The sequence below is a fragment of the Syngnathus typhle genome, linkage group LG18 (assembly GCF_033458585.1).
Source record: "Syngnathus typhle isolate RoL2023-S1 ecotype Sweden linkage group LG18, RoL_Styp_1.0, whole genome shotgun sequence".
Classification (NCBI taxonomy): Eukaryota; Metazoa; Chordata; class Actinopteri; order Syngnathiformes; family Syngnathidae; genus Syngnathus; species Syngnathus typhle.
Genome location: NC_083755.1, coordinates 9,265,989 through 9,288,085, shown reverse-complemented (window position 1 = coordinate 9,288,085; position 22,097 = coordinate 9,265,989). Strand labels below are relative to the sequence as shown.

Genomic DNA, 22,097 nt, shown 5'->3' with positions numbered 1-22,097 from the left:
GGCTCTCAAGCTGTGCCGATATCAGATGAACCTCTGTGTGTAATCCTTCAGCCTGAAAGTAAAAAAACAACCCATCTTTTCCAATGCTATATTGCTAAAGCTTCCAGCCTCCACTCCAGACTAAAAAAGGGTGAAGGAAGCCTACTTGTGCAGTGCCAAACTGCAGTTGGGCCTAAGCACCTCAAAACGGACTGATTTCAACAAAAGGAAGATAAAGGGTGTGGAAATATTCTTCATTTAAGGGCTATTTTGCACATAATGCTAATAATGCAAATGATGCTAAAAATGATAATAGTAACCGTAATGATAGTAGTAGTGCAACGGAGAAAAAAAAAACTTGAATTCAAGAGAGGGAGGTTAACTGACTTGAAGAGGGTGGTGGTGGTGGTGGTGTGGAAAGGGGGGGGGGCACTGTCACTTTACATTTAGGTGCTGGTTACACAGCGCAGTGGGCTAACGGACAAACAATCCATCCTTATTTACCCTGCTCAATGCCAATCGCATCGATTGGAGAAAATTGGATCGTCACATCCAGTGGCAAACGCTTTCATTTTGATAGACTCTATTGAAAGTATTTTTCTGTCCACCTCCGGTTCACTGGCCAGTGTGTTCCGTTACCTGAAGTATTGAGCTGAGAAAGAAAAAGTCATCAACATAACTTTGAATACCTTTCCCCTCCCCTATGGGTGACTTTCCAAGTCCAAAAAGTCCCGAATGGTCCAGTAAGCCTCTAATAGCGTTTGTGCAAGAGCCTCATTACCCTCCCAAAACACTCCCATGCAGCTGAAATGCATACTGTCAAACTCTGGTGCCCCCCCATCCCTGGTTAACCACATAAATCTGACAGGATGGATTGTCTCAATACCTCGGGGAAAGTGGATCGGAACTGTGCTAAATAAAGAACCAATGGCAGGGAAAGAAAATATGAATATCCAGAGGAGTCGTGTCAGGATGCTGGCCTGGCCTGCCCTGCCCTGCATGAATTCCCACTGTGTGTTATTCGCGGGCGGGCGGGCAGCCACGCAGCCACCCAGGCAGGCAGGCAAGCAACGGGCCCGTGTCATTTGTTAATTTGGTTGGCGTAATATTTCCATAAATCACGCCATGACAGTGAATGAGCGGATGTGTATGGGTTTCACCCTCAGGGGATAGACAACGCCATGGCTTGTTTGTTTGCTGATGACTTCCAGTCTTGGATGTTCTACCTGATTTACGATCCAATGTGGTTATCACAGCGATCTTCCTCATCTGGCTTTTCAAATACCTGATGTTGACTTGAGCGCAGAAGTTGTTGACCTGGCTCATTGTCACCACATGCTTGCTAGGATACACTTAAGTGGCTCAGATGAAGCAATGAATGAATATGAGAAGACAGTACAATGCAAAACGATGGGGAATAACTGGAAAACGTTCTGTCAGAACCATAAACTGGATCCTGTTTTTCTCTCATCATCCTCATCGTCATCTTTCCTTTTCTACCTCCAACCAACTTCCATGGCCTGTACGCCCAACTCCCGTGTCGATTTTATTTGTATAAAACTCTCGGCTGGACCCACCCACAGCACGACATGAATAGCTCAAATGACACTTCATATTTTGCCTTTCTTTTTCTCCATAGATTTCCATCAAATGAAGACACGTTAAGACTTGTCCAGCGCAGTAAGTACACACTTTTTTTTTTCCTCTTCTCACAGTCAGTCCATTTTCTTACTCCTTTTTAAAGGATGGCTTGACCGAATCACTTGGGGATCAGCACTTGTTGTGTAAAATTTAGAATCGGTCTAAATTTGAGTATAAGATGAAAGATATTAGAATAAGGATGCTCAGACACAAAGTGAATTTGCTCTAAAGTTTCACTAGTAGCCAATAAATGACATTGTGATATGATAATGAGCTCTCGACTGTACAATAAGTGCTTAGCGAGGGAGGGAGGGGCACAGCAAGAAAAAACAATGTGTATTCTCAAAGAATGTATCTTGCTTTGGCACCTCTCCGAGTCCTTTATTTTTTGAGAGCAATATATATATCTATTTTATTATTTTATCTTTTCATTCTCCGACTCACCTTGAAATGAATAGCCTTTCCCTCATTAGTGGGAGTGGAACCGTGGGCTTGTATTGAACACAGCCCTAGGTCACAACACTCCAAAAATCCAAACCTTATTAATTTCAGGTCTTTGAGCTGCTCCTGCTGCTGCTGCTGCTGCTGCTGCTGTGTAGGGAATTGAAGCACGCTGAAAACAAGGCATTTGTCGGTCCTCTGCTGTGTTTGACATAGCGTATGATAAAACAAAAAGTTTTGAGCAGCACGTGGTCTTTTGTTTCCAACGTGGTACATTTTGAAGTTCACTCACCTGCAGTTTGAATTTGCTCATGACCGTTATTTGCTCTTTGCGACGCCTGCCGAGACTAGCGCCGTTCTGAGTATTGTATATTCCTAAATTGTAAAACCGGCTTTATTGTCTCTGCAAAGGCCTGTATCTGTCATCATTTAGACTTTTACTGTCTAAAATAACAACGCTGGTGTTCTCCTTGAACTTTCTCCTCAGCGCTGTGGAGTAGAATAGATGTCGTTTGGTGTGGGTTAAGTTTTAGTGCGGTCTCAGTCATGGAATATTATAAAAGCGACTCTACGGCCGCGTTAGTCACACGACGAAACCGAATTCAGAGGATTAGCCAATAGCAGTTGCACGCAAATGTTAACGCTGCTCTTTAGAAGTTCAAAGGGATGCAATGGAGGTGGCGGTATTGTGAAATGAATTGCAAGTCTTCACAATGTTTTTCTTTCGACAAAGACCTCTTCCGTGATCAATGTTTCAAAAGAAACCCGCCGTAGCGGGATCGCACCTGTTTCCGATTTTCCCGTACGTCACTGAGATGACGGACGGGCAAGGGTTGCGGCATGAAACGGAGAGGAAAAAAAAAGACAGATAACCTGCGACACAGAGACGATCAGACAGGCACAGAATAAGAACGGAAGGTGATCACATATCCCGGCAAGAAGTCATCAGAGTTGAGTGCAATGTGTGTTTGTCTGCGTCTGTAATAAGGCCTGATGTAACGCCATGCAAAACGGCAACACCTGGTTACTTTATTCCGTAGCATTCGCGATGATTAGACAAGATGCTGCCCTGTCCTCATCCCGCTAGCATTCTGTAAATGACTAGATAATATACGGAGGTCATTCACGACCGTTCTATTTCTATATCACGCCGGCTGTGTCTACGCGTTGTCAGTTTGAAAACCTTTTTGAATGGGGAAAAGAAAAAGAAATCTCCTAGGGACAGCCCTCCAAAGCCATGTAACCGGAACAAGGAGCGGGAGCTATCCATGGTGCTGAATTATTCCGCTCCTCTGTCTGCACTTGAAATCTCTTCTGATTCTATAATGAGCAAAACAAGTGCAAATAAATAACTCATAACTGCTCAGATTCCCCCAGGGTACCTTCCTCAAACATATCTGTCAGGCGTTTGTGTCTATTAAAGCTACCCCAGCAGGTGGAGCCGACAGTACCTATGGGATTCTTGCTGTTGTGAAATATTTCAAATCAAAAGAAAGAGATGGAGATTTTTTTTTTAACCGGAGCTTTTGGGAAGCGGAAGGAAGGCTTACTTGTGTTCAGTAAAAGCTCCACGGGGAGAGACACTTGGAATAATATATTGCCGTCATATGATGCAGCTTTAAGTATACACGCAGGGCAGTTAAGAATGCACGAGTGCAATCACTTTCACACAAATGTACAGTAGACTTGACACATTTTCTTACAACTAACCAGTCACTCACTCCCCGACTCTGTCTGGTGTCCCCTGAAATCATTCATTCCATAAGTTAGTGTTAGTGCTTGCTACCTGTGATATGATCCAGGCTGTACATCTTTGTAGGTCACAATCGACACTCAGGCAAGGTCAGCGAGCGCGCGTGTGTGTGTGTGTGTGTGTGTGTTATCTTGCAACATTTGTCAACGAAAAGAAAACATGAAAGGCACGTGGCAGGTTTATTCTGCTCCAGGCAAATATTTCAAAAGCAAGGAGAATGTTTTTGTCTTTTCTTTAATTCCATTTTCATGGCAATCCTCTGAAATAGCAAAACGTGAATAATAGATATGACAAAAGCCAACATAGTCAACATTGCTTTTAACTTGGGCAGGAGTGTTGAATGTGAAATTTCACAATTATCTGCTTGGAAGCAAAACATTTTCCTTGCTTGCCATGTGTCAACACTCTACAAACTTTTTTCTCTTTACGCTACGTGTATGGTATTTTTATGTATTCCTTTCCTATTTTTCTACTGTCAATATTGCAGCTGTTTCTCTTTTGGAATACACAATAGCATTCTTCTTCTAAACTTTGAAAGCCACTCCAAAAATCTATTGGGGGGGGGGGGGGGGCGGGGGTGGATGGGGAAACCACTGCAGCTTGTTAATGCAAAAACATGTAGTAAACATTATTCCAACTATTTCTTTAGGCAGGTCTGCAATTGATAGTACATCTCTTGTGCTTCCAGCGTTCCAATACATATGATTGCATTTGTTTCACCCTCTCATCCATCCATCCATTAATTCCATCCATCCTTCTCTCTTCTCTTCTCTTCTCTTCTACTTCATCCATCTCACTCACACCTACCTCACTTTGGCTCTCATCTATTCACCATTTTGTTGCCGCTGGAATCTCCAGCGCTAAATTTCTTTATGGTAATGAAGCTAAGCCAGCAGTGCCATTGTTGACGCTGCGGGATACATTTGAAAACACTTGACTCTTACAGGGTAAGTAAGGCTGACTCGCTCCCCCCCCCCCCCCCCCCCCCCCCGTGCGTCCAAGCCAATCATCCAAAAACACATTTAGGACATGGGTTGGCTTCAAGATAGACGAGAGGCTACAAAGTGCTTTGAAAGCATGTCGCGGAAATGAACACATATTTCATAAAAGGGTCAGGCTGTTCACGATTCATATTTCCCACACACGGTCGTGGGTCTCCAAATCGTGTTTTAATTTCTTTTTTTTTCTTTTCCCCCCTCCTCCTCTCCTCTGCTTGTATTTTTGCTCTCAATTTCTTTTTTCCTCTTCGTAATTGCCAGCTCCCTTTCGCAAAATCAGCAAAGCCGTCCTGTCCACCGAATCTCCGTTTTCCCGTACAGGGCTTTGGGTGTGGCTTTACTTGATTCATCTTTTTTTGGGGGAGGATTTGTTTTAATTAGGGGACAGGGGAATGCAGTGTTGGGGTAGCAAGAGGCCAGGCTTCAAGCCGCTGAAATACTCTTGATTCCATTCTCAACTAGTTTGTGTCCTGTTTGTGATATTGCTTGAAATAATTGACTTCCATATGCTCCAATGAAGGAATGTCTGAAAGATGGGCAACAGCAAGTGACGATGGAAGTCCGCTGACCTGCTCTCAGCCCACGACCCGGTCCCTCCGTCGCTGCCCGGCCGCCCGCTGTGACCGTACAGCAGATGATCAGTGCAGCGGTGTTGTCGCAAGCTCATAAAGCTTTGAAGCGCTGTGCTGCAGCGGGCCTGCTGAGATTCCAAGGTGGCTCCATTATTCATCGGCTCTTCTGCACTTTGTTTTGGAGCCAAACGCGCGCTGACATCAAAGGTAGAATAGGAAAGGGGAGGAACAGGGCCCACTGTCTCCAAAAAGAAAGACATGTTGCATTTATGTATTTCATTATCTGGCCCGGTAGCAAGGAGAAGAAAAACCGAGAGAGTGATGGAGAGAAGGATGGAGAGGACTGCGGCTGATTGTGCTATCACAATGTTTACATTAAAGCCCAACGGCTGAAAAGCCCGAGATGGATTCGAGCCGCTGGAGAGGGGGAGGATGTGCATGTCTTTTTGCAAACATGCATCTGATTTTTCAACCATTTTCCGCCCAAAATACCGTGGTTACATTTCTTCCCTGCAGCTCTTGCATCAGCGGAGGGAGGCAAACGTCAGCAAACTTGGCGTAATTCATTCCTCGCTATTTGCCAGCACTGGATGGGTTATTAGCAGTGTCTCGAGAAGCTATCGTGGCCATTAATACATGTCGGCTCTGTACAGTCCAACTCCTCACTTCATTTATCCCAGCACGCCTTGATTCAATCGAATCAAAACTGCAACACACATAAACTTTCAATGGTGACTCTAAGGGTCATTTCCTTCCTCATGTTCTGTGGTATGAATGAATTTACCAGCCGTTACTTAACGATGATGAATAGCCGTTGTGTTGGTCTTCTTTTTTTCCCATCAGGCTGATGGGCCTATTCTGTTAAATGCGTAGTAGAATCAAATGAATCGTGAATCGCTGAAACAAATCGTCTCGTTCTGTATTGCCGCACGAGCGCTTGTGCAACATCTTACGTAGCGCCTCTCAAATATTTTCTGTTCTGCCAACCCTCGCCAAGAAAAATAGGAAAACAAGAAATGGGCTTCCTAAAGTCTGAGCATGAGCGTGTCGCTGCCCCCTACTGTAGTGGATGTGCGATCACAATTGGAATATACTTCAATTCAGCCGGGATAGGCACTCGGCAACACATCACCTTGAATAGAATAAGCCGTAGATGAATGGATGGATGTTCTATTTGCTCTGTTTTAGGGATTAAAATGGGCTATGGGATATAGCAGCGGTGGAAAGGGAAGAACCGACGGCTCTCCACTAATCCTCTACTCAGGTGTCAGAAGGGAACGTTAGCCATTGTAAATAGCAGATCCCGGGTTACCCGCTTCATTCAGCAGGACTGTTTACCGGTCAGCCCTCGTGGATGTTTCATTTTTTTTCCCCCTTCCCCATCCCACAGCCTCCTGCCAGCCATTCCACATCGGAAAGTGTCGAATAAAAGCAGCATTATGCTTTCTATTGACATTCATTGAGAGACACCTTCAGGGATTTGAAATTACTTTCACTGGCGACCTTCGAAAGCCTCCCTTGCCCATGCTGCCTCCCAGCCCAGCTCGCTCGCTTCATGAATACAGCAGCAGAAGCAGTTTTAGCAATTCAGCTCTTATTTGCTTGTCCACAGTGGCTTTACCTGCACTATCTCCTCGCCCGTGGGAGGGATTTAAGCCGTGTGTGAGGGGGGGGGGGGGGGGGGGGGGGGAGTATTTTCAAATACAAATCAAATTGAAAGCAGCGCGTGGCCTTTTCCTCTCAAGGTGCGTTTGTCCGCGTATAAACATTGGTTTTCTTTTTTGCACCGGAGATGATGAGGAAATGCTCCCTCCTTAGCTGTAAGAGGCATATTCTAAATTGGATTTGAAAAGGCTGTGGCGCAGACACCGTTGCTTCTGGTGAGGAACTTCATGTTTTGATCAAGCAAAGGCGAACGCACGAGATGAAACCAGTCAAGCTGGTTTTAGACAAATTCACAGTGACCTGAAACGTAGCAATTGTACCGAGCACATCAAAGCTATTTCAGTTGGGCGTAGGAGCCTTCAGAAAAGCAAATGGATGTATTTATTTATTTATTATAGTCTGAATTGAACACGTAGATAGTAATAATGCTTACAATGATGCTTATTCTAACCTTTTCTGAATCAATTTCTTTCTCATCGACAAAGACGCTCAGCACTCTGCACACCTCAGCGCACGTCTTTACACTGGCAATCTCATTCCACATATCTGTAGCCAGAATTGTGATGCCTACCTTAGCTTCCGCGAGGACTCGCCAAATAACATAGATTTGTTCCAATGGCCATTCATGGGCTGTACACATCCCTGCCCCCCAGACAGTCTTTTTATAGGGCGGCTAGGTACTGTCTGAAGGAATCTCATACTTTGATTGTTATTAAGATGCAAACAAACGAGTTGAGAGATTCCTCCGAGTCGAACGGAAAGGTGTATTAGCTTGCGGCCCTCCGCAAAAAGAGGACGTGAATAAGCGTCTGTTCATTGTCCTCCAGCGGAAGATTGTGCTTGCTCATCACTAAGTCAGTTGATTGTCTAAGATTGTTTCGCTCCGAGAATAGGAGGCGCCACGGCGCTCTGATCCACGCTGCTTAGCACGGAAGGCGTCCTTCACTGTCCGCCTACCTCTCTTTGTTCTTCTTTTCATGATTCTCAGTGTCTTATTTTTCTTTCTTTTTTTTCTTTCCTGGATCAAGTCTTGCCCATCCTTTCTTCATCTTAATATCTTGCTGACCTGTCCGCCTCTCTGATGTTTGGAAAGTATGCAAACTACACCCCAACTGCCGCCCCTTTCCGGCCTGGAGTGTGACAGGGTTGAGACAGACTGCCCGTTAATGTCAGCACCTTGCCTGTATGTCCAGAGCAGATTAAAGCCAACTCGGACTAGACATTTGAATTTTGCCAGAAATGACATTTGAATGCTTAGATCCTCTGTCACAAGATGAATGCATGTGATTCAGAACTGGAGGCTAAAACCTTTGGCCCTGCTCCAAATGGAGGAGGTATCCGTAATCAACACTTGTAAATGAAAAAGCAAATGAAATGCAAAAGAGAGTTCACTTCCTCTTTTTGAATCATGAGGCAAACCCAGGACCGGTTTGTAGCTATTACTGTAGCGATCCTACCATCTGGTGGTCAGGCCTCAGCACTGCAAATCGCTTCAACTTGCTGCACACTGGGAATTGGCTTGAACGAGTTCATACTTTGATGCAATTTTCCTTTGCTGTTTGTAAGCCCTCGCTACATGATATCACTACACCTTTCTTAATGCTATTTTGCTATTATTATTCTTTGTTGTGGAGCCGTTGAAATAAATCCTCATCCCTCCCTACTAAGCCAATCCAATCAATCCCTTCTGCTTTGGAGCCCCGTGTTTGGGATCTGCCAAGAGATGGCAGTGCAAACATTCGCTACTGCATGAAAGCGAAGCAATCGACAGCAGTGATCACTGTTAATGATCTTGATGTATTTGACAAACATATTTGACTTGTGTTTGCATTTCCGTGTCATTAGAACGTTCAGTAGCGTAAGAACAAACGTAGTGAACTGAAAATCTTGCCCGATTAGTGCAACTTTTTAAATTCCCCGTCTGTCTGCTGCACCTGGCTTCATCCGTTCCCTCCTCCTTTTTTTTTAATTCTTTATTTTAAACACAACAACCCATAAACAGCTGTTGAAAACGTGCAATTCATTCATGCGAAATATGTCGGCTATACCTTCTGCTTGGATGCTGTGTGTTTTCTCCCAGGTGTGACTTTTGATGTTAGTGTTGCAACTTTGCGGGTGAATATATAGTGCTAAAACCATTCTCGAGTCTTGATTGCGTTTCTTATCATTGTGCGCCAACGCGTCCGTCCATCTACCTTTTGGAGCTTGGCTGATAACACAGAGCGTGTGCGGCCTGCCCCTGCCTGACTCGGGCCAGTGCGAAAAACAAAGACGACACTCCGAAACATGCTCCGTTTTTGATACCCTCACTGCGTGTGTGTGTCTTGCCGTCCACACGCCGGTTTTTACTCTAACCTCCAGACAAATATGAAGAAATACCCAGCGGGAGATATTTTGCTGCTTTCTCCTCTGCCTCCGAGGCCTCGGTTCCATTTGACACTTAATTAAAGCCTTCATTAGTTACTCCCTGGGAAGTGCAGATTGCTCCTCTTTTGCTTATTAAGCGTCGTCTTTCCTTGCACCTCTCATTACGTGATGCTGCGTAATTGCAATGTGCCATATTTCCTTTCTTTGCCTGCGTCGGAACAGGCCCTGGGCTTTATGCGCCATATTTTCCTGATGTAAAATGAATGTTTAAGGCATACAAAGGAAGGTATCCTCTGTCCATGGAGATTCACAAGAAATATATAAGCTGTCATTATTTGCCAGAGGCCGCTTGTTAGCCCGAGCAACAGAAATGACATATCTGAGCAAGAAGCCATTCGCTCGGCGCCATTTGTTAGCCCACGCCGACCGTAGGGCCTCGTGAGTGTCATCGTGCGTATCATCTTTCCCACATGTTTGTAAAAATTCCCATGATTCCAGCGCTTTCCCCCCCCCCCCCCCCCAGCCTCCGGGAAGAGCAATGGTCTGAGTTTCTCCATTGCGCAACCTTAAATGAAGGCAAAGATGTATTTAGGAGCGCCCTGTGTGACATTAACGTTTTGGGAGGGAAAATAATGGCGCTTTGGGGTAAAGGTCCCGTAAATCCAGCGGCTTCCGCTTAGCATGCTTTATTCCGCTGGTTGTCGAGCCTCGCATCGGCGTCAAGGTCCTCCCGAGCGTTTGCTTTCCCTCCCTCCTATGGTAACACCTGATTCTGCAACCTGGCGCCTTTACTACAACGGAAAGTATTTGTCGCACTTATTTTGTAATTTGGTATGACGTGCACTTTTGTTACTGCTGAGCTCTGCTTGAATCAGTCCAAGTGCAATGTGAGTGTCAGCGGTTAATGCCAGCAGTCAGTCATTTAACCGAAAGGTCAGATTTGTAATTCTATCAAAGGATTGCATGTTTGGTGCATGTGTGGCCTTCCTTCCCTTTGAGGCCTTGACAGTCAAAGAAGCCGCCATGATTGATTGGTGTTAAGTGGAGGATTTAGTTTGAACACACAGTTTGTGGGTGACATAGCCAAGATGACTTTGGGAGACAATGTTGAAATGTTTCACCTTTTTTTTTTTTTTTTACCTGGGCTCCATTCTTCCACAATGTTCATCCTCAAATCACATGCATGATTTTGTCTTAAATTGGATCTGAAGATTGAAATGTAGAGAAAACAAACGCTTCAATTAATTGTAATCTTCCCTTCTCTTTGTATGATGTCATCGTTGAATAGTTTTGGTTTTTTTGTCGGTACTCTTCTGGGCATGCGCATTTCCAAGAGTAAAGCAAATTCAAATATGCCAGCTGTGTCGAAATAATGTTGTTTCGCAGCAATAATGGCCTTCACGAGGGGCTGGAAAGAAAAATGTTAGGTTGATGCTGGGAAACAAGGGAGCCAGGGCTACCAAGGTAATAACTTAAATATTTCATCATCCTGGAAAGTCGAAAAAAAAAAAGCACACTTTTTTTGGGCCCTGGTCAAAAAAAATAAATCAAAATACACTCGCTCGTGTTAACTTGTCTATTTTCTAGTTTGACCAATGCAGCATCAATTTAAGGTGTTGATATTGACATCACAGATTTGAAAGAATACGTGCCAGTGTTCCCCTAGTGTCATAAACCACCATATTACTCGTATACATAAATAAGATTTGGTCATTTCCGTCATGCTTGTCCAAAATTGTCCGATATAAAGAAAGTTGGCCGCACGCACGCTCTGGTGTTTCTCCCTACCGCTATCATTCTCAGCACATTAACTATTGATAATGTGTGGAAAAGTATCACATTCAGAAATAAAATCACTGTCTAAATGTATTCAGAGGCTGCTCATAAAAGTGTAATTCGACACATTACTTTGAATATGAAATGCTGGCTGACAGTTATTGTCAGAGGCTAATAAAAGACATGAATCTCCTCAGCCTGAGAGAGTCTCTCCTCCCTGTCCACCTCAGCCGGGACCCGACCCGACGGCGTACGTCATATATTCACTGAACCAATTGGGCCTTGGACTGATGACCAAAGTTGAACGGTGGGGACTGATATGAGCTTTGACTGATTGACGGCGTAATCCTCCAATCATGACGGTGTCATTCCCAGATTGACAGGTTAATCCTCCGACGGTGACAGCGCCCTTCCCAGATTGACAGGCTAATCCTCCTATCATGGCGGTGTCAATCCCAGATTGACGGGCTAATCCTCCAATTAGGACTGCCAATCCCATACTGACGTGAACTCGTTACTTTTGTTTTATCGTACAAAAGGAGTGATTGTTTGAAAATGTCAAATTTGGTGTGAAGGACCATGTTTCATTGCCTTTATTGGGCTTTAGCGTTGACTCTTTGGTAAATAAAGTGATGGGTCTCCTTTTTACAGTCGGTCTGCTTCTTCTTAAGTGTAAGTGTGCATGTGATTGGTCAATCTGTATGGACAGTATCATTTGCCTCATGGCTGGCAGCCAATGGAGGCTATCAAATAACGCCAGCTGGAGATGGGAGCAGAGATCATTGAAAATCAAAGGAGGGCTTTGTTCATTTGATTAGGCAGCACTGGATTGTTCCCATTCCAATGAGATTTTGTTATGACGCACGATTAAATTGAACTTGCGCCGAGGTGAGGATGAGAAGAGGAGAAATGAAATATTGCCGCAAAGCCTTGAGGACCATGTTTGTGTCCGAAACATGATTTTGTTCAACGGCCGTGGTAGACGCACAAGAGATGTGACCGGGCTTGGATTTGGCCCATGATATAACGGTCCCGAACTTATTTGACGTCTCCTGCTTTGGCTACTCAGCTATTTTCGGACACGTTAAAGGATATGCTGGCTTGCAGCTAAGTAAAAATAAGCATATATGATCAAATCCGGAGTGCTGTGCTACACTTATGGTAATGACTGCGATGGAAATTGTCGACTCTGGACTTATTCCCATTATGCAAAGTTTTTCAATTCAATATAGAAAGCCCATTGTTGTACCCCAACAAAGAGGTAAACAATGGCCACTTATTCAACTTAGGTTCACTTTTAAAAGAAAAAGCGTGTCAAGGAAATTTCCTCTTGCAGGACAAATATCGAATTGTTTCTCAGGATTATCCCCAGTAATGAATTGTCTGTTACAAATGCCTTAAATGCAAAGAGAAGAAAAATAGGTTTGCAAAGGGAAGCAGCACAAGGGGCGCAAATGTTGTGACAGTGCTTTGCGTCCAAATCACTTCAATCATTCATGTCAACTCCATCCCAGATGTCCTGCGTTTCTAGCGACAACGTTGCCAGCTCAGCTCTTGAATCAGTGCAGATACTAATTCATATGGCATGATAGTCAAGTTTCCAAACAATCAAAGAGGCGCAAAGGGAGATTTAAGACGGACGGAAACATGAGCCCCTCGCAAGCACAAATGGAAATTTGTCTCGATCCGGTCCCTTAGCTTTGTTTGTCATCCCGATATGACCATTGAGTGAAATGGAGAGGGACTTGGCTGAGCTTCCAGATATTGGCTTGAAAGTCAATCTTTTCAAACGGATGAAGACGGAAATTGTTTAATTGTTTGGATGGCGCTGGGACTAAGTTGACACCAACTGATACAATCCGAAGGATTCTTTGATGACAAAACAAAACATGGAAAGCATCTGAAGAAAAAAAAAAAACCGATCCATCTATAAATAATGCCATTCATTCGTACTAGAATTGGACAGCTATCATTTGAAAACTCTGCCAGAAAGTATGTTTAGGCTAGCATAATATGACCACCGCCCAATGACGGCGCTAGGATTCTTCTTTTTTTGCCCCCCCGTGAACCGGCTTCATGAGGTTTGTAAACGATGTTATTTGTGAGCGTTGTCGATTTTGCTCAATCACCACCTCAGTACTCGTAGTCTGGCACTCTTCTTATTCCACTCAACATCTGTTTAGCCTTTTGATTGCCTACTTGGTCACTGGAGAGGGCACTTATCTCCGTGGCTGTTGTCTGTGGACTTGCTTTGTTATCCCACAGGGCCCATTGTTGGACAGCCCGCCGCTGGGTCAATGGCCCTCGCCGACCAGCTAAGACAATCAGTGTACACTCGATAGCTGACCCATTAAGATGTGGAGTGGCAATAACAGGCCAACTCCAGTAAAGGGGGGGGGGGGGGGCAAAATCAATGGGCTATTTTGGGGCTCAGGTTGAGAAGTGAGAAAAAAATAGATCACCCTGGTTCATTCATTGGAAATCTTTCTCGGTAATTGAGAACACTATTATAAAAGCAAGGAAGGGGCAAAGGATAGATTGTTTGACAGTTGTTGTGATGTTTCAATTTTCGACGGGAAATATGTTTCATGATTTGATTTGATTTTGGAGCAGTTTCTTCCTATTGCCATCCATGACCCGTTCGTCCACCTCTATGCATGAGTGTTATATCTTTCTCTCTCTTGGTAATGAATGGCCGCCCATTTATCTGAGTGTCAGGCGGAAGCCCTGAGGAGGTGTGTATCTCCCGAATCAATATCTCATTAGTTTAAGAAACCCAGCCCCCTCTCTCTCTCTCGCTCTCTTGCGCTCTCGCTCTGTCGCTCTCTCGCTCTCTCGCTCTGTTTCTTGCTCAGTTTCTTTCCAATACCGTTTCATCATCAGACACTTGCTCTTTTGATCCAGATTTGATTCTTTTGCACAGTTCTTTCTCTTCTCATGATTATTTTCATATTAGTTGAGAAAATATTTCTTGATGTATTGATTTTAAAGTACCTGTAACTGACAGTAAATAATTAGAGTCGGCAGGTTTGTTTCGGACATCCCAAAAATCCCCTCCCAAAAAACGATTTGTGTTCCTCCTAATTCGAGCCCGTCCTGCAGCTTTTTGTTGTTGTTGTTTCTCTCCGGTCTTTGTGTTCCATCAGCAGTTAGGAGCTGTAACTCTTCATGAATGACGACAGCTACTCATGGCGGGCTCACCGAGGGGTGACGTAAAGCACTCCAAAAGGCTTTTTCAAAAGCCACAATAGCATGTGTGCACGGTGATCATAAATGAACTTCATCCAGTCTACTGCAGACCACCAGAGAATCAGCATTTCACATCACATCCAAATATGAGTACAATAAACACCAAGTATGAATTGATTCCCTCATCCAGAGCAAGCTTCAGTTGGAGCCTAGGCCGCTTATTTATTTCCATGACAGTGTTGTTATACATGCATTGTGGTGAATTGGATGAAAATAAATTGAAAGAGGAGGACATGGAGGAGCGCAAGCCAATAGAGATGTCTCCACAATAGCAGCAAACTTTGCTGTCCTGTGCACAAATTGTAATATGCCATTCTTCTGGGAAGGAAACATGGGCTTTATGTTTTATTTACTAGGAGCAAACAGTGTTTTCTGGACAAGTGTGTGTGCGTGTGTGCGCGCGCGCTTGTTTGTCCGTGTTTCTGTAGGCATCTGTAGAATGCTACGTATACAATGCCCGTGGTTTCAGTAGCTCAGTGTCATAGCCTGAGTCCAAATTTAGCCAGGACCGATCCATAGTCTCGATATAGCGACACTCAACTATTGATGCTAATTATGAATCCATTTCAAACAGTTCACATGTTAGTGTAACTTACTCCATACAAGCTGTATGACAAATGTCGATATGCTGCTTTTCTCGGATGCCGGTCTTGCATTGTGACTTATTATTTTTTTCGAAATAGATGATATAAATGCATTTATAAATTAAGAAGGATGTATTTGCTTGTCTATCAACATTTTTTTTGACAAATAATCCAGGTCAGTAAAGATTTAGTTCATTTGACAACATACTGTTTAACTTAATAATATTCTATATCATTTATGTCCCGTGGTATCAACCACTATTCCGGGAAAGAAAAAAGAAAAGGTCCCTAACTTTGCTCCCCACCTATTGCCAGGCACTGTGGGGAATGACTGAAAGAATGAGATTGCTGTAGCGGGAATTGGTTTCTGCCAGCATGGCCGTTCTGAGCCGCTACTCCCTGCCACTACGACGGTATTAAATGCCTCGGGGCTGCTGGGCCGAGAGTTCTGGGGAGAGCTCCATCAGTATAGCAGCAGTCTTCCAGTACAGGAATAGGTCCTTTGAGTTACCGAGGGAGGCCGTGCTATCTATGGCTAAAGTGGACTTTACACTTTGCTAAAAAAGCCCCTTTTTAGCCAACTTTCCCGACCTGTCTGACTCATGAAGACTTGGTCGGACGGTTGAGCACGGGAAGAGGAGGCTGTCGGTTGCAAAATCAATTTCTCTGTCAGAGTATGACCATTTTGCGGCCTTCTTCCGGATTAGATGGGAAAAGTTAGCAAATATTTGAATTCTGGGACTCGTCTGTGTTCACGCTCACAACGCCGCAAACCCCTGTAAGCATGGCAAAAGCTTCCACTCAATCCTCAGTGTTGTTTGGCTTCACTGTAGATTGAATGAAAGCGACAGGCCAGCAGAGTGGTCGCAGCAGATCCATGACAGTGACTCCGGTGTCATTTAGGAATCAATAAAGCAAAGGCAGCAGGATGAGTGTGGAAGTGCACGTGGAGTATTGTGTGTGTGTGTGTGTGTGTGTGTGTGTGTGTGTGTGTGTATGGGGGGGGCATTAGGTTTCTTTTTGCGATTGTCAGCAGAATGGGGTGCTCTCTCTTTGACACACACACACACACAAGTATAGCGATGTACTAAAAGCACACACACAGTGCGGGCGCTTTGAGTCCAAAAATATTGGTTGCTTGATTGAGACTCAATGAATTATTACAGAAAGTAGTTTGGACTTTATCCTGACTTTGAAAGTGCAACATGTAAACAGTCATTCTGCTCACAAATTTGAGCTACGGTATTTACAAAGGTCTGTTTGATTATATAATAATTAGCTTGAGTTCAAATGGAGGTAATAACCATGATGACTGCACAACACTCATGCATACGCACGCACGCACACGCACACACACACACACACACACACACACACACACACACACACTCCCGAATATGTGCACGCAACCATTAATTCCCTCACTCGCCCATTAGTCTTGCATTGTTCCCCTCCAACACGGATACAAGTTGCTAATGCTAGCTTGGATTATTCCGAGATCAGCAGTTTTGACAATGACCGAGGTTGTATAGAATGTTTACGTGGCCTTTTTGAAAGTATAAATCTTTGGGGGAATTTCTATGCTTCTGCTAACTTTTTTTTCTTTTCCACCAAATGTATCAACCATTTATTTTGTCATGTACTGTACAATTGATTCATAGGTGTCACTTTGGGAGTGTTTATCAGCAAAACACAGCCATGAGTCCACATGAGTTAGTGCGATAGGAGATGTTTTCAGTTGGAAGTGTTATTATTTAAAATCAATCAATACATAAAAAGAGGTGATGTCCCTGTGCAATGCAAATTGATCTTCCGCCATAGTTTCAGCAAAGTAAGGCTGATTGAAACTTAACTGTGGGAAATCTACGTTTAGTGGGGAAAGGTCTGAAATGAATATTTCCATTTTCATAGTACCGGATGCTCCGCTGCCATCATTTGCGGCAAATATGAACGACTCGACTGGAGGGTGGCTCGTTCCACTGGGATGATTCTTCTGTCAAGCTTAGTTGTTTCAAGAGACTCCCCTCCCGTTGTTGACAGTTATTGCCGGCCGGAGTTAAAAATGGACAAAGAACCTGCGCTGTAGCATGTTTTATGAAGCCAAGAGGCTTGATGCTGTTATTGTTCACTGTAGCACTAACCCGTGAAATAGAGTTCACCCTAGCAGAGATGGCAGCTTACCGCTCACCCATTGTACCTCCAGGCATTCGGATGTTTACAAAAAGACAGAGGTTGAGTGAAATTCAATACAAGTCCACTGTACGCATGCACACACACGCACACACACATCCATGCACTAATACAGCATTGTCTTTGTTCCATGTAGCCACAGTGGGACTCATTAGATTTTCATGTTCCGTTCAATCATTCAACCTCTCGCACCATTCCCGTGCCTCGCTTTTTTTCTTCTTCCCTTCTTCTTCTCCATTCTAGGTGTTTACAGCACATTTGATCCCTGAATTATTTCAGGGGTTAATTGTTTCTGTTGCCAAGAGCTTCACCCTCAGCCTTCATCCCGCTCCATCTTCTCTTCCTCCCCTTTCAATTACCTAACTGCCACCGCTAGGCATATGTGAGAAAGGAGAATAAAACACATGCGGCTAGGAAAATCGACACAAGGCCTTGTATAAGATGCAAGAGGCGCTTCATCCATTTATGCATGCCTCATTTAAGTGTTCCTATTGTATGCATCCCCTGGGAGGATGTATGCAGATGAACTGGCGGCGGCGTACGGGAGTTCAGGCAAACACCCGCACTCGCAAAGTCACACAAGGCGAGCACAAATGCCTATGTAGCCAACATTTTGCTGAGGCTATGGTCTTCCTCCTGTGCAGAGAGACATAAAGATCAGTGGCCATAACGCACAGCCAAGCATACTGGAGTATATGGCCACAATCAAGCTTTTATGTGGCCCTGGCACAATAAACGCTAGTGGCAACTAAAACCTCCATTCTGTGGACTGTGGCTCTTCACAAAGTAAGCACACTCAACCAGAAAGTTAGATTTGTGTGAAACGACTTCAAGTCAACTGGAGGGAAAGATGACGGCCAAACATTTTTTCTCTAAAAAAAGGCATTGGTGAAAAATGGAGTCAGCCATTCGTTTCTTGGATGATATTGACACATTTTTATAGTGATACGGTTTTATGAAACACTCCTAGAACTGCAACCGCTAAACCAAAATTCAAAATTTTCAAATCTTATTTTTTCTACTTTATATTAACACTTTGCTTTATTATTATTTTATTTGTTTTAATTTGAATCTTTTCTCTGTATTTATTTTTAAATACTATTTACTCAACATCTATGAGTAAACAAATAAGATGGTGGGTAATTGTGTCTTGTGACTAAATGTGTGTGTGTGTGGGGGGGGGGGGACGGCGTAGCCAAGGAAGTCTCATCAGTGGCCAGCATTACCCGGCAGCATGTCGAGATCTGAAAATAAAAAGGCCCATTAGTTGAAGTGAAGGAGTTTCCAATTAAATTAGATGAAATCTATGAGATTACTGCTGGCGGGGAAGCTGTGATCCCAGCATTAAAAGCTGACATCCTCTGAGCTCTGCTCTCATCATTACTATCAAAAAAAAAAAAAGGAAAACAGTCTTCATGCCATTGTCAAGCATCCACCCTTAAGGAACTTCCACTGCTCTTTATCCTCCTAATCACTAATCGAAAAGTAGCGCCCAACCCGGCCCAGCCCAGCCCAGCCCAGCCCAGCCCGGCCCAGCCCAGCCCAGCCCAGCCCAGCCCGGCCCAGCCCAGCCCAGCCCAGCCCAGCCCAGCCCAACCACTCCTCCCTCTTAAGCAAATGACTTTTCCTGTTCATTCCAAACCAGGAGGGATTTAGTGAATGACATGATTTTTTTTTTTTTTATTGCAGCTTGTTACCTTTTATGTCTTGATGCAATTTTTTTTTTAAATCCACACAAGCTGCTTAGCATATTATTTTTAATTATCCATGAATTATTTTTGTACCTTATTTATTATAAAAGAAATTATAATTAGGCCTTTTTTTTTTTTTAACTCCTATTGAATTTTACAACCTTCCCATATCAGCAATCACTCATCTGCCAAGTAGTACTGATAAATTGTTTGAAGAAAAAAAAAAAAAAAAAAGCTTATAATGGAATGGATGTAATCTGCACACTGGGGAGACTTCCCATACTTTCTTCATCTTAAATATTTGGAATTTGCTGACTATTCATTTATTTCAAACGCTCCCTTTTGCACTTAGGCAATACCTGGACTCAAATTTGGTCTCATCCTCCGCTATCTCTTCAGCTCCGTGTCTCAGTGTGTGTGATAGGACACAGGAGGCTGATGTAATTTGATTGGAGGTATTAAAGTTGATTTGATTAAACATGGGTCAAATTACCGGATGGTTAATGGAATCAGGCCCAGTCACCTGCCGGGTGGCCCCTTGACGAGTCACACACACACACACACACACACACACACACACACACACACACACACACACGGGCACACACATATAACCCAATCATGTTCCTTGAGCGAGCGAGCGAGCGAGCGAGCGCACAAGCTGGCAGTGGCTCAGATAAGGAAACACGGTGACATCACTCACTGGCTTCTACTCACTGATGTCTGACCTCATTCAATACGGTCAGTTAGAATGATTGTTGGTTTCATTTTATTTCAAAGCCCCAGCTCTAATCTTGTTATCGGTCCTCCCGCTATTCATTAGAGGCCATCGTGACCACCGCCGGTGTGGGGATGTCTGGATTGCTTCAACTGTGTTATATCTTGCAAATGGAGAGAGCTCATTTGGAATTCATTACTATTTAATATTCTTATCTTTTGTCTTCTAGCAATTTCTAGGATTTGTATTACTCATTTACATATTTGAATATTATCTTTTTTTTTTTTTTTAGTCCTATCGTTTCATCTTGTTTTTTGAATCTTTTTACCATTTGGTGCTTGTCAAGATGAAAGAGAAGAATATCAATGTGCTTTTCACAGCTGGAACACACACAAACATACCGTATGTATTGGATGGCACATTTTGTTGGGTTAAGGCATCCCACCAACCTTGGAAATGGTTTTCTACAAAGCACTAATTCTCGATGTGTCTCTGAGCTCCCCCTATCGCGTACAATAAGAGCAACACATTAGATGAATGGCGGCCATTTAAGAAATGCTCACATTCACACAATTGCCACCATCTCACGCTTGCCATATACATTTTTAATCCGAATTGGCCTCGTCTTGCCATTACGCCAAACTAATTACTACAATAGAGCAGCAGCAGCAGCAGCAAGAGGTAGCCCATCCTGTTCTTGCTCTTTATCTGAGCCAATGGAAGTTTATGTCTTAAATAGCTCAAATGCTTCTCCCTCTTTCTTTTTGTGCTTGTCAACAGGGCCTTTCATTACGACCAGTCGGCTGTACATGGAGACCCCCATTTGGGCAGGTTGGTGGTGGTTTTTTTTAAAATTTATTTTGCATACCATTTCCCAAATCTTAAAACACCTCCGGTACCCAGGTGATGCTTTTTGTGCTTGCCTGCCCGTGTGCATGCGTGCGTGCGTGCGTGCGTGCGCATGTGTGCAGCCAGCTGTCTTTTCGAGTGCAAATGTGCTGACTGCAGCGCTTTGGTTCTGGGCATGCCCACTCTTAGTGGCTATAAATCCTGAGCGCAGTGCTCTGACTGTGTCAGCAGTCCAGCCAATGAATGGATATTAAACGCCGCAAAAAAAAAAAAAAAGGCTCTTTAATTCAGCTGCTGCCTGGGCCATGCTGTTGGACATCCTCTCTCTGTCTCTCTGTCTGTCTCTCTGTCTCTCTCCTCTCGTTATCCATCTATCCGTTGGCTTCTTTCTTTCTTTCCTGTCACTTTCATTCCATCCAGCCTTTTCGGAGTGAAATGTGAAATGGCTCACCCGCAGCACACTTCTAGCATGCGTACATCATGCAGTTTGATCATCACAGACTGATTATGATTCTTTCAATTAGATATGTGGTTCAAGTGACCGCGGAGAAATTTTACATTTGGCCTCTCGTTATCCATCTATCCGTTGGCTTCTTTCTTTCTTTCCTGTCACTTTCATTCCATCCAGCCTTTTCGGAGTGAAATGTGAAATGGCTCACCCGCAGCACACTTCTAGCATGCGTACATCATGCAGTTTGATCATCACAGACTGATTATGATTCTTTCAATTAGATATGTGGTTCAAGTGACCGCGGAGAAATTTTACATTTGGCCATCTGTTCTCTCGCCCCGTCGATACTAATCTAATAGAAGAGCTGCGGATCAATGACAACTAGCTTAGATGTGTGGAAATATACACGGTGCATGCATGCGATGACTCTGCGGCACACCACCATTTTTATATATATGTATATATTTTAACATATATTTTATTATAGATATAATTTTAAATATACTATATTTAAATATTCATCCTATATTTATTATAAATCATTATGATATTTATTCCATGATTTCTAGTATTACTGTACATATTTTCAGAAGTCATTTTCCAGTGCCTTGAATATTTTAGCGCAAAACTCTGATCGCATGAGAAGTGACGGGATTTCATAAAAGGACTTTGAGTAATCACACATGCACACACACACACACAGCATTGTTCCCTACCCATCGTAGCAATTACAGCTCAGCCTTCTTTAGCCTCTATCGGTGTTCATCAACAGGCCTCCAGGCCCATCAAAAGCTCTGACGCCCAATCACGCTGACATGAAACTAATTGAAAAGTAGCGCACTACTCAAAGTAAAGATCTTGGTTAGAGAATTGCGGCTTCCTTTGAAGAGGAGATGTGTTTTGCTGATATGGTGCAAGAGCTGTTTAGTGTCACAATGTGTCGGATGTGCATCGTTGAATGGAAGCTATTTATTTATTTTTTTCCCCCCTCTATTGTTCTCATCCATTTATTTTGCGTGCCATTATATAGCCGTGCAGTAAATTTGCTCTGAATGTGTTCTCGCAAAACAGTGGTGCAGATTTTGGATTTTCTTTTCCTAGGCATTCAATTGGAGATGCAGTTTTCTCCGCCCGAGGGGTCACTCTGTGGCTACGAATCAGGCCATGTGGCTA

At 43.6% G+C, this 22,097-nt stretch overlaps 1 long non-coding RNA gene across 1 annotated transcript in view; it reads left to right on the top strand.

Annotated features, from left to right (window-relative positions):
- The window catches only part of LOC133171416 (uncharacterized), a 32,541-nt gene extending 12,087 nt beyond the window's left edge, over positions 1 to 20,454 (top strand). The window contains exons 2-3 of the long non-coding RNA XR_009718778.1: positions 1,619 to 1,659; positions 20,405 to 20,454. This is a non-coding gene — a long non-coding RNA (uncharacterized LOC133171416). The remainder of the gene's footprint in view (positions 1 to 1,618; positions 1,660 to 20,404) is intronic.
- Positions 20,455 to 22,097: the final 1,643 nt, after the last annotated feature.